At 39.7% G+C, this 10,871-nt stretch overlaps 1 pseudogene across 2 annotated transcripts; it reads left to right on the top strand.

The window, feature by feature from the left end:
* The first annotated feature begins 1,101 nt into the window (after positions 1–1,101).
* On the top strand, positions 1,102–3,377 carry LOC144249029 (CYFIP-related Rac1 interactor B pseudogene; annotated as a pseudogene). Of its 2 annotated transcripts, none has more exons than XR_013342365.1 (2): positions 1,102–1,731; positions 2,680–3,377. The product of XR_013342365.1 is annotated as a CYFIP-related Rac1 interactor B pseudogene, transcript variant X2 (transcript). The 2 variants fall into 2 exon arrangements; XR_013342364.1 differs by having other exon boundaries at positions 2,639–3,377.
* The last annotated feature ends 7,494 nt before the right edge of the window (positions 3,378–10,871 follow it).

Raw genomic sequence — 10,871 nt, 5'->3', positions numbered from 1 at the left:
TTATTGCCACCTCAATATGGGATGAAAGCAGCAGTAACTTTTAGTTATCATAAGTGATAGGGCTTGGCTTTGGGTTGCATGATTTTGCATGTATTATTGTTGTGGCCTGTGGATGCAGGGCTCTGCCCTCCTTGCTAAGGGATCATTATGGATTGTAGATGCCTAGATGTGTGGGTTGTTGCTGAGACTTCTGGTGGGCTATGTTGTGTGTTTAGTGTATAGTCAGCTGGCTAATAGCTATGGCCACTGCCCAAAAAGAATGACCAAGATTCCCACTATGCCTCATCTTCTTTCAGTTGCCAGATCCTTGAGCCTTGTTTCCTGGGTCAGAGCCTCTGCATCACAACATGCTATGTTCACATAGCTGAAAACCAACGATAAAAACTCCCTCCACAATCCAGTAAAACTGCTGCCTGTGTATGAGCTAACATAAAACTGACATCTGATTTATCCACAGGAAACATGGAAGCCAGAAGAAAATGCCGGCTGCCTGAGATGATCTGTGAAAATGGTTCATTACTCTTTTGACCTGGAAAACCCCACACCATCATGCAAATCAAAGGCTCAAGTATTTGTGTTCACTTTAAGAACACCCATGAAACTGTGCAGGCCGAGTTCGTCGCGGCGCCGCCACAGGGGCAGGTGCGGAGGGGCTCCCGGTCCGGCCGCCGCCGCTCCCCGCTCCGGGCCCGGGGCTCCCCCTAGCGCCGTTGAGGAGCCGCCGCCGCGGCTCGAGGAGGGCGGAGGAGCGGGGCTGAGAGCCTGGAGGCTCGAGGGAGGAAAGAAGGACAACAACAGAATCACCAGCACTGGCTGAAGATGCCCAGCCTACAGAATCTGAGAAGGAAATTTATAATCAGGTGAATGTAGTATTAAAAGATGCAGAAGGCATCTTGGAGGACTTGCAGTCATACAGAGGAGCAGGCCATGAAATACGAGAGGCAATCCAACATCCAGCAGATGAGAAGTTGCAAGAGAAGGCATGGGGTGCAGTTGTTCCACTTGTAGGAAAATTAAAGAAATTTTATGAATTTTCTCAGAGGTTAGAAGCAGCATTAAGAGGCCTTCTGGGAGCCTTGACCAGTACCCCATATTCTCCCACCCAGCATCTAGAGCGAGAGCAGGCTCTTGCTAAACAGTTTGCAGAAATTCTTCACTTCACACTCCGGTTTGATGAACTCAAGATGACAAATCCTGCCATACAGAATGATTTCAGCTACTATAGAAGAACATTGAGTCGGATGAGGATTAATAATGTTCCAGCAGAAGGAGAAAATGAAGTAAATGATGAATTGGCAAATCGAATGTCTTTGTTTTATGCTGAGGCAACCCCCATGCTGAAAACCTTAAGTGATGCTACAACAAAATTTGTATCAGAGAATAAAAATTTACCAATAGAAAATACCACAGACTGTTTAAGCACCATGGCTAGTGTATGTAGAGTCATGCTGGAAACTCCGGAGTATAGAAGCAGATTTACAAATGAAGAGACAGTGTCATTCTGCTTGCGGGTAATGGTGGGTGTCATAATACTCTATGACCATGTACATCCAGTGGGAGCATTTGCCAAAACTTCCAAAATTGATATGAAAGGCTGTATCAAAGTTCTTAAGGACCAACCTCCTAATAGTGTAGAAGGTCTTCTAAATGCTCTCAGGTACACAACAAAACATTTGAATGATGAGACTACCTCCAAGCAAATTAAATCCATGCTGCAATAACTGTTCTGGAGTAAGCACCTGCTGTAGACAGAAGACAGTATTCTGCAATGACTGAGAATGCAGTTTTTTAGTGATTGCAATTACTATCTCATTTATTCTTGCTTTTATTTCTTTCCTCGGTTCCTCTTCCCTCTTTTTTAATCATGTTCTTGTTCTTAAGACTTCTTTTCTGTGCCAAAATCAGTAAAATTATACTCTGAGGGGACGTTGTCCTTTCAAACAGGCCATCTAAGGCAGCTAATTATGCATTGCATTGGGTTCTCTACTGAGAAAAATTCTGTGACTTGAACTAAATATTTTTAAATGTGGATTTTTTTTTGAAAACTAATATTTAATATTGCTTCTCCTGCATGGCAAAACTGCCTACTCTGCTATTTAAAAAACTTCAATGACTTTATTTTCTACTGCCGCTTTTTTCATGTGCAGCCAAAATGAAAATGTTTAAATTAATTGTGTTGTACAAATGGTACTCAACACAAAACTTTTTTTAAATTAGTTAAGACTTTTGTTTAAAGTTTTAAGTTTGCATTTTGACTTTTTTTAAAGGATGTATGTTGTGTGTTTAACCTTTATTAACTAACGTTAAAAACTGTGATGTGTGCGTAGATATTACGTATGCATGTTCATGTTTAAAGGATGGCTGTTGATGATAAAATAAAAATCAGCTTTCATTTTTCTAAGTGTGGTTTGGTTTACTGATGTTTTGTTTTTAGGCTGGTGAAGTTTTCCCCATGTATAGTTTTATGGAATGCATATATACATTGCATAATTTTTCCTTCTGTTAGGGTATAGACAATTGGGTCTCTAGTATTGTCTATGTACATCATTTTAATCGCTTTTAGAACTGCTATGTATATAAGCCCAGGATCTTGTCATTAACTTGCCTTCTCTTCTTGATTTATTCTTCATGGACATAGTGATAGAAGGAAATGCACGCTTGCTTGATTCTTGGTTTCAGGAGTGCAAGGGCAGCATCATGAAGCATGAGGTGTGGAAGGAAGAGTGGCCCTTAACACTGGGAGAAGAGTGAATAGAAGAGGGACTTCCCAGGAGGCAATTAAAGGCCATGATCTCAGTGGTGGTAGAAAACTAACATGTTTTTTAGTTTAAGGGTCATAAAACCTAAATCATGCAATCTGAATCTCTTGGTTGGGAGAAGCTGCTTGAAGGTTGTCTAATCTAATGTGGCAGTAGTGTAATGAAGAGTATCTGAGGTATGTAATACAGTTAAAATGGATAACCATGGAAGAACATCACTGCAGTTCCCACAGAACCTTCTGGATTCATCCACCAGATCATGGCACACACAGCCCTTCCTGACCAAATTCCTGCTGACTTATCTGGCCTCCTGCCCGATACTCTCCCACTCCCACTTCACACCCAGTTCTGCAGCTGCGCTCAACTCCTTGCTGTTCACAGATCACTCCACATACGTCCATAATTCTGATCTGTCTGGAACCTGAACCTGGTTTCCTCTTTCTCCTCCTTTTGTATCTGACCAATACCAACTCTCTTTCAAGGATCAGTGTATGTTACCTCCTTCATGAAACTTTTTGGATAATATTGGCATCTTTCTAGGCATCTTCTAAGAATATTGTAATGGGCTGAATAGTAACACACACCCCCAATACATCTCTCTGGAATCTATAAATATTACTCCATTTGGAAAAAGGGTATTTGCAAATGAAAATAAGAACTTATAGAGATGACATCATCTTGGATTAAGATTGGCCCCAAATCCAATGACAAGTTCTTAGAAGAGAAAAGAACGGGAAACACACACAAAGCAGAAGCTAGCCATGGAAGGATGGAGGCACAGGTGAGCAGTGTATCTACAAACCAAGGAACTCAAGAATTGCTGGAGCCACAGAAACTAAGAGAGTCGAGAACAGGGTCTCCCTGAGAGCCTCCAGAAGTTTCCAACCTTGCTGATGTTTTGATTTCAGACTTCTGTTCTCTAAGACTGTGAAGCCACCCAGTATATGGTAATTTGTTACTATTGCCTAAGAACTTAATACAAGTATCTTATAGAACACCTCTGAAATATAACTGCACTTTGGGGTGTCTTTTCTGATACTAGGAGAAGCATAATGTCTGGAGAGAAGAGCCACGTCTTAATTGTCCTTCAGTGACCCAAAGAAGGAACTTGCACAGTACCCAAATTTGAATAGGTGCCAAGAGAATGCTTGAATAGCGTGAATGGATACAAATAAATAATGATTGAAATAGAGGTAGTGATACTGCTGTGGTCTATTTGGTAATATAGTTCACAATCTGCATGTGGAAGAATAAGTGGGAAAAATCCCTTAACTCTAGCCCTGAGGTCAGCAAAAACTGGTCTGTGGGCCTGTTCACCCAAGATCCATTTTTGTATAGCCTGTGAACTGAGAATGGCTTTAAAAAAAGGTTGGAAAAGAGAATAACAAATGGTTTTTTAAAAGGTTGAAAAAATATTTTGTAGCATGATAAAAGTATATGAAATTCAAATTCCAGTGTTCACAAATAAAATTTTATTGAAACATTGAAAAAAAAAAAAAAAAAAAAAGAAACTGTGCAGGCCATTAAGGGTATCTGAAAAGCTACCGAGTACTGAAATATGTCACTTTAAAGAAGCAATATGTGGCCTTCTGGCATTACAATTGTGGAGCTGGGAGTTGTCCCCAGGCCAAACAGTGGGGCTGGACACAGGGTTGGTGGCCCTAAAAGAGTGCTGAATTTTTGCTGATCATGATTAAAAATGCAGAGAAATGCTCAACTTAAGGGTTTGGGTAGAGATTCCCTGGTCTTTGAACATGTTCAGGTGAACAAAGCAAGCAAAGTGCCTCAGCACATACAGAGCTCTTGGCCAGATTAATATTCATACATTAGCTCCCCTGCTGCACTGAGAGGACCCTCACCGAAAAGGAGCACCTTGTTCCTAAAGCAGAAGAGCAGGTTGCACAGAGGGAAAAGATGTCCCAGAAGAAACTGAAGAAACAAAAACATATGGCCCAGGCACTTAAATAACTCATGGCACATAAGAAAATGCAAATGAAAGTAAAAAATGGAAAAAAAAAAGATAATGCAATGTAGTTTTTAAAATTTTGAGAGAAAAGCCCACCAATCTAGAATTCTGAGCCTTACAAACCAGAAATTTTGCTTTCTAAAAGAAAAAAATAAAGATTTTTTGCTAGTAGACTTGCCTGGCAAGAAACGTTTTAAAAATTCTTCAAGCAAAAGAAAAATGATAGCTTTTAGAAGCTCATATCTGCATAAATGGCATCACAGAATAAATAACAGAAAGTAAAATAAATGCTTTATTTTTATGTGTGCACTTAAGTGTCTCTGTTCTACCATTGCTAGGTAGGAGTGCTCGGTGTTTGTCACGTCCCTTGGTCCAACATGAAGTTGGCACCTTCTGTTTCCTTGTTGATCTTCAGTCTGCTCTGCCTGTACCAGAGTGGAGTATTGTATACTGGTGTGCTTTCCTCTTCATTTCCACAATGTTTTCTTCATAGATTGGGACATTTTATTTGGAATTTTTATGTTTATATTGATTCTATCTTCTCGGTGAATTGATCCTTTCCAGCACACAATGTCTCTGTCTCCTGTGATGATTTATGACATAAAGTCTGTTTAGTCTCAGAATAGTCACCTCTGTTCCCTTGGGGCTAAAACTTGCATCAAATTTTGCTTCCAATGAAAAAAAGATAATGTCAGCCAAGGCCACAGAGAACATATCACCAGTGACTTTGGTGTTGACAGAGTCGCTGCCCCTGAGGTTTTCAGAGGACTGCAAGTGAGACCAACCATTGTCCTGGGCTTCATGTGCAGGCCTAGAAGCCATCCAGCAGCCTCAGCTGTGAAGTGTAAGATCTCTGCATGAGTGGGTACTCTGGATGCCTGGACAGATTATGGTCACTTCACCAGGAAGGTAAAATGGATCTTTACAGAGGGGAGAGCCTGGGTCTATTAAGGTCACCAGTATTTTGGCAGTACTACAGCATTAACCCTAAACTGGAAAAAAAATCCCAGAAAAGCTGCCTGGGCTGTGGAGAATGGCCAAAGAGAGCCTGCCCCCTTCCTTGCTTCCAGCCCCTTTTGCTCTTGGGGCCAAAAAGAATGTGGCAGTAGGTTTCAGCATCGTCAGCATATGACCTGGGGACAGACAGAGTCTCTCTTTTTAAAATTTGACAGGACAACCATGTGGCCAGGGGATATCCATCACAGGGGCTTAAGCAATCCCTGCTATAACCGTATCCATCAAAGTAAATACCTGGGGAGACAGGCAGAATAAAAAACTGCACCCAGAAAAGACAAAAGAAACTAAGGCCAACTCATGTTTGTAGGCTGCATCTGCAAAGGGATCATCAAGGAAGCCTAACAAAAGGATGGAAAGGACTCCCCCACTGCATATCAATATGACTAGCTTCAATGATGGTAGGGAACCCACTTAAAGTAGACAGCACTAGGAAAATAATAATGGAGACAGATCAGTATCAAAAATATCCTGTGTTCCAACCCCTTGAATGCAACCTTGGAGAAAAAAGATTAAGATACAGTTTTTGTACACACTGGATTATCCAACCCTCTCCTAGGATAAGTTTTGTTGTGTAAATTAAATGCACCCACAGCATTCATAAAGATTGTTCCAGAATATGAATTTAAGAAAGGATCCAAAACTAGAAAAGGTAAAAAAATATACATATGGAAATACTTTAGTATGAAAAATTACAAGGTAAAAGAAGTGTTTCTGGATGAGAAAGTATTTTGTCTGGTAAAGTAATATTCTTGTGCTAAAGTCCAAGATGAAAGAGGGAAAAACTAAAGATGTAAAGAAGTTGTGAACGTTTAAGTAAGTCACAGAAAGTTTGCAGAAGGTAAATCTCAAAAATTTTGTGTTTGTGATTAAATTGGCTATAATTAGCACAGTTGGCTAAAGTTATTTGAATTTTAGTATATTGATATAAAGCAAAGTCTGAAACATCAATCTCCTTTTATTAAGATAAATTTCTTGTATCTGTTAGGTTTTATTACTGGGTGAAACTAAGTCTTAAAGGAATTAGAGTTTGTACCTGTTTTAAAGTCTTAAATGATTACTTTGTAACTGATTAAACAAACAACCGTTATTTAGGTTATAAGAATATAGTTGACATCCAAAATACATGTGACTAGGTATATGTATGCCTCTCACTATATCTGTCTAAGCCTTGTCTCAGAGTTAGGGACTAAGTTTATAAAGTAAAAGTTTATGTAAGTTTACTGGCAAGATAACAAATAAGTGCTCTCTTTTATACATTGTATCTGACATAGAAGGGCCACACTGTCATTTGAAGACCTGTTTTATATCTGTTTGCTTTGACTAAGGTAATTTGATCCTTAATACTGTTTCCTAAATGTCTGAGATTTAAGGCTATCCTTTGATTTTGGTTAACCCATGCAGACCTGTGATTATTTTTTACCATATACTCTGGATTCTAAATAGTACTTTAAAAGTTAAACTTAGTTAAATCTAAAGCTTAGGAGAGCACTTTGCCAAGTTGGTGTCTCCAAACTAAAATTATCTGAAGCAATAGTCTCAGATGGGTATAGAAATAACAAATTGGGTTGGTATTTATTCCTGTCATTTTCTGTTTTATAGCTGGATAAAATAACCTGTTATCAATAAATTATATATACAATTCTGTTTTACTCTTCACACTGGAATTGGAATTTACATGTATTTTTGAAAGATAATAAGGAGAGCCTGATCTGTTTAAAGGGAACATTGTAAAACATGGAAGCATTTTGGCACTTTTTACCCAAAAAGAAAGTTAAAAGCTCTCTTAGCCTTTCTTTGATTCATGTTTCAGATGTGATGTTGTATAATTTGTGAAGTTCCTTTCCTTACCTGAGATAAGGCTGTGCCACCACCTTACTCCATGTTAGAATGGCTCCAAAATAGTTTAGGCTTCAGCTCATCTAAAGTTGTGTTCAAAAGATTGATTTTTGTTGTAAAGATTACTGTGATCTGAAACAGGGGATATAATATATAACTAAGTAAGGTAGAAGATTATAAAAATAATTTTTCTTGGTTCATAGTTATTATACAAACTGAATGTTTTTGCTCTGTTAATTTCATTTTATATTTTCCTTGTAAAGTTTATAACTGTTGCCTGTTAGTATTTTGCAGAGATGGTGTTTCTAAAAAAAAACCAACCTGGGTTAATTTGATATAATAAGCCTTCATTTATAGGAAAGATAGTATATAATGCTGACTTCCAGTACTAATAGAATCCCCAATTAATGAAAGAGGTAATTGTAAAATTATAGATATTAAAGTTACTCCTTCTTTAAAACTGGAGAACTTGGCTTACTGGGTGTTTACAACTGAAAACTTGGAGTCCAAAGTCAAGTAAAAGGGCCAAGGGAAAAGCAGCCAACGTTTTGGCCCTTGCCTTCTAAGGTCAGCCAGGACCCAGTGAATGATGGGACCCCCTATCTGGGCCCTGCAACTCTGGTGAGTCATCTGATCTGCTGATCAGGGAGATTGCATGGGCCCAGAGAAGACAACCAGTGCACATTTTGCAAACAGAAGGGTCATCAGAGACAGAAATGTCCCTAATGCTTCCAAGAGAAGCCATATATGGACAGCAGGACCCTGACCCATATCCAGGTAGATGGGACCACTGGTAGAGGAAGCTAAAGGAGGTTTTGTGTATATCCCCAAGAGTGATATGAGGAATCTCAGCCAACTCTTCAGAGTAGATAGAAACAAGGTCAGTTTTGATCAACTTGCTTTTAAACACCTGGCAGGAGAGTATAGCCTCAGCAGTCCTACATGGACATTTAAAAGGAAAAATGTAACTTATGATGTACACTTGTGTCAGCCCTGCCAAAAGTAAGTAGGGCTGGAGAATATAAAGTAAGGTTTCTTGTGTGGGAATGCCTTATAATGATGATCTCAAAGGACTCTAGATAGTCACAGTTTGTCCTGAATTGATTTGAGTCTAATCTCAGACAATAAATCTTCCTAACTTCCTACTCTGATAAAATTGATCTATTTTTCACTGATATAATCATGAGTTCCTATGTTTGTGGTTTTCTGAGCCTGTCTGAAATACTTATTGATTTTATGCTAATTGTTTACAAAAAAAGTAATGATTTGCTGTCTTTATTGTTGTCTTAGCATGATCCCTGCCCTATGTATGCCTTTGTCCACTCACCTGCCACCTCACACTGTGGATGTCTGGCAATGAAGACAGGCAATAAAGATACTCAATTTACACAGGGTAATGTTTCTTTTAGCAATAATATAGAAGCAAAATATGAACGGCTATGATGATAAATGTTCTTCACTGTCCACGCCCCTCTGATAGAGAACAAGGACTCTGGGTCACTTCCTCCAACTTTTCCCCCTTTCAGCAAGAAGCAGTTTGGAGATGTTGTCGCCCATCTTTCCATAGAAATGGCATGTAGAACTTGACAGTGGGGAAATGCAACAGTGGTCTACTTTGTGCTTAAAATACAGCCCTTCCTGTTCTGCCACTATAGCTTATTTTTTATCTTTATTTTATTTATTTACTTTTATGTGTAGCTGAGGATCGAACCCAGTGCCTCATGCATGCTAGATGAGCACTCTACCACTGAGCCAAGACTCCAGCCCCACTACAACTTATTTTTAAGTGAATGTCTTTCTCTTCCTCTCCTCCTAATCTCTCCTCCTCCCTAATATCAGGGGAAACATGATTACCTTTCTTCCCCATTCTAGGCTGAATTTTCTGTCCTTGAGTGCACACCCATCAAAGGAAAAAATAATGCAGACTCTGGGGATGGCATCACAAGAACTCAGAATTGACTATCTCCCAAATTTAACAAGTGAATTAAAACTCCAACAGAGAACACGTGGAATGTAGCCCTTAAATCACCTCTATAAAAGCCCCCTATTCCTGTGGATGGAGAATCGCTGTCGTTGGGACAAGAGTCCCCTGTATTTCTCCTTTGTGAGCAAAGCAATAAACATTCTTTTCTTTCTTTTCAAAAACAGAAAAATTATTTAAGGAAAAACTGGGCTTCAAAGGACACAGGTGAATATGTACCCTGAGCAGTTTGTTGTGAGTAAACAACCTCTCAAGAAATGCTAGTAGAGCTATGAAGCATAAATGAAAGGATAAAAAAGACAGTACCTTGAGCCCATGTGAAATAACAAGAAAAAAATGGTAAATTCAGCCACACTGGTAAATATGCACTCTACTACCACAGACAGTCTAGTTTCCTATTTTTATTTTTTTAAAAAAATAAGTATAAAAACAATACATAAAATTTAAGTTGAATGACACAGTGAGAGTCCCTTTTCTGTTGCTCTAAGAAAATACCCAAGGCTAGTTACTGTATAATAAAAAAGTTTATTTAGGGCTGGGGATGTGGCTCAAGCGGTAGCGCGCTCGCCTGGCATGCGTGCGGCCCAGGTTCGATCCTCAGCACCACATACCAACAAAGATGTTGTGTCCGCCGAAAACTAAAAAATAAATATTTAAAAAAAATGTTTATTTACTCAAAACTTCAGAAGGCTGAAAGTCCAGGATCAAGATGATCTGGATTCCTTCAGTTTGGCCTCTGGGGAGTACACACTTTGTTATGTCACAGTATGCTGTGTGATATTATGTTGGGAGGATGGGAAAGAAAAAATCATGTGGACAGACATTCCTCAATCTTGGGGGTCTCCACTGCAGCTTGGGCTTCATCCTCCCTTCCCCACGCATGGCCCTGAGGGGGTGTCCAAGGGACTCTGACCCTGCTAAACATTTCATGGCCTCCCAGGCCTTCGTTTGAGATTTGGTGGAAGCCTTCATGTCCACCAACTCTAGCACCCTTCATTCCTCAGAACCAGCACAATGTTGTTGAAACCAAGGTCTGCCACCCTCTTGAGCAGTAGCCAAGCATCCAGGGATCCTGGCTGCATTGGCCTTCAAGTGCCTACGTGGTTGAGCAAGTTGGAAAAACTTCCTAGCCCCCCAACCCAGACAAGAAGGGTGCCTCCCTGGTGTCTTCTCAAGGAATTTTTACTGTTACTCCCCCGAGTCGGAGATGGCTGTGGTCTTACCAATTCCTGGGATGCCCTCAAGCCATCTTTTTTTTTATAGAGTATGGGCAAAGTCTTTGCATCCTTTAGTGGCAGTAAGGTCCTTAACA

Source organism: Urocitellus parryii, chromosome 13 (genome assembly GCF_045843805.1).
Source record: "Urocitellus parryii isolate mUroPar1 chromosome 13, mUroPar1.hap1, whole genome shotgun sequence".
NCBI classification, from domain to species: Eukaryota; Metazoa; Chordata; class Mammalia; order Rodentia; family Sciuridae; genus Urocitellus; species Urocitellus parryii.
Note: the sequence above shows the minus strand (reverse complement) of the source record. Positions and strands in the feature narration are given on the sequence as shown.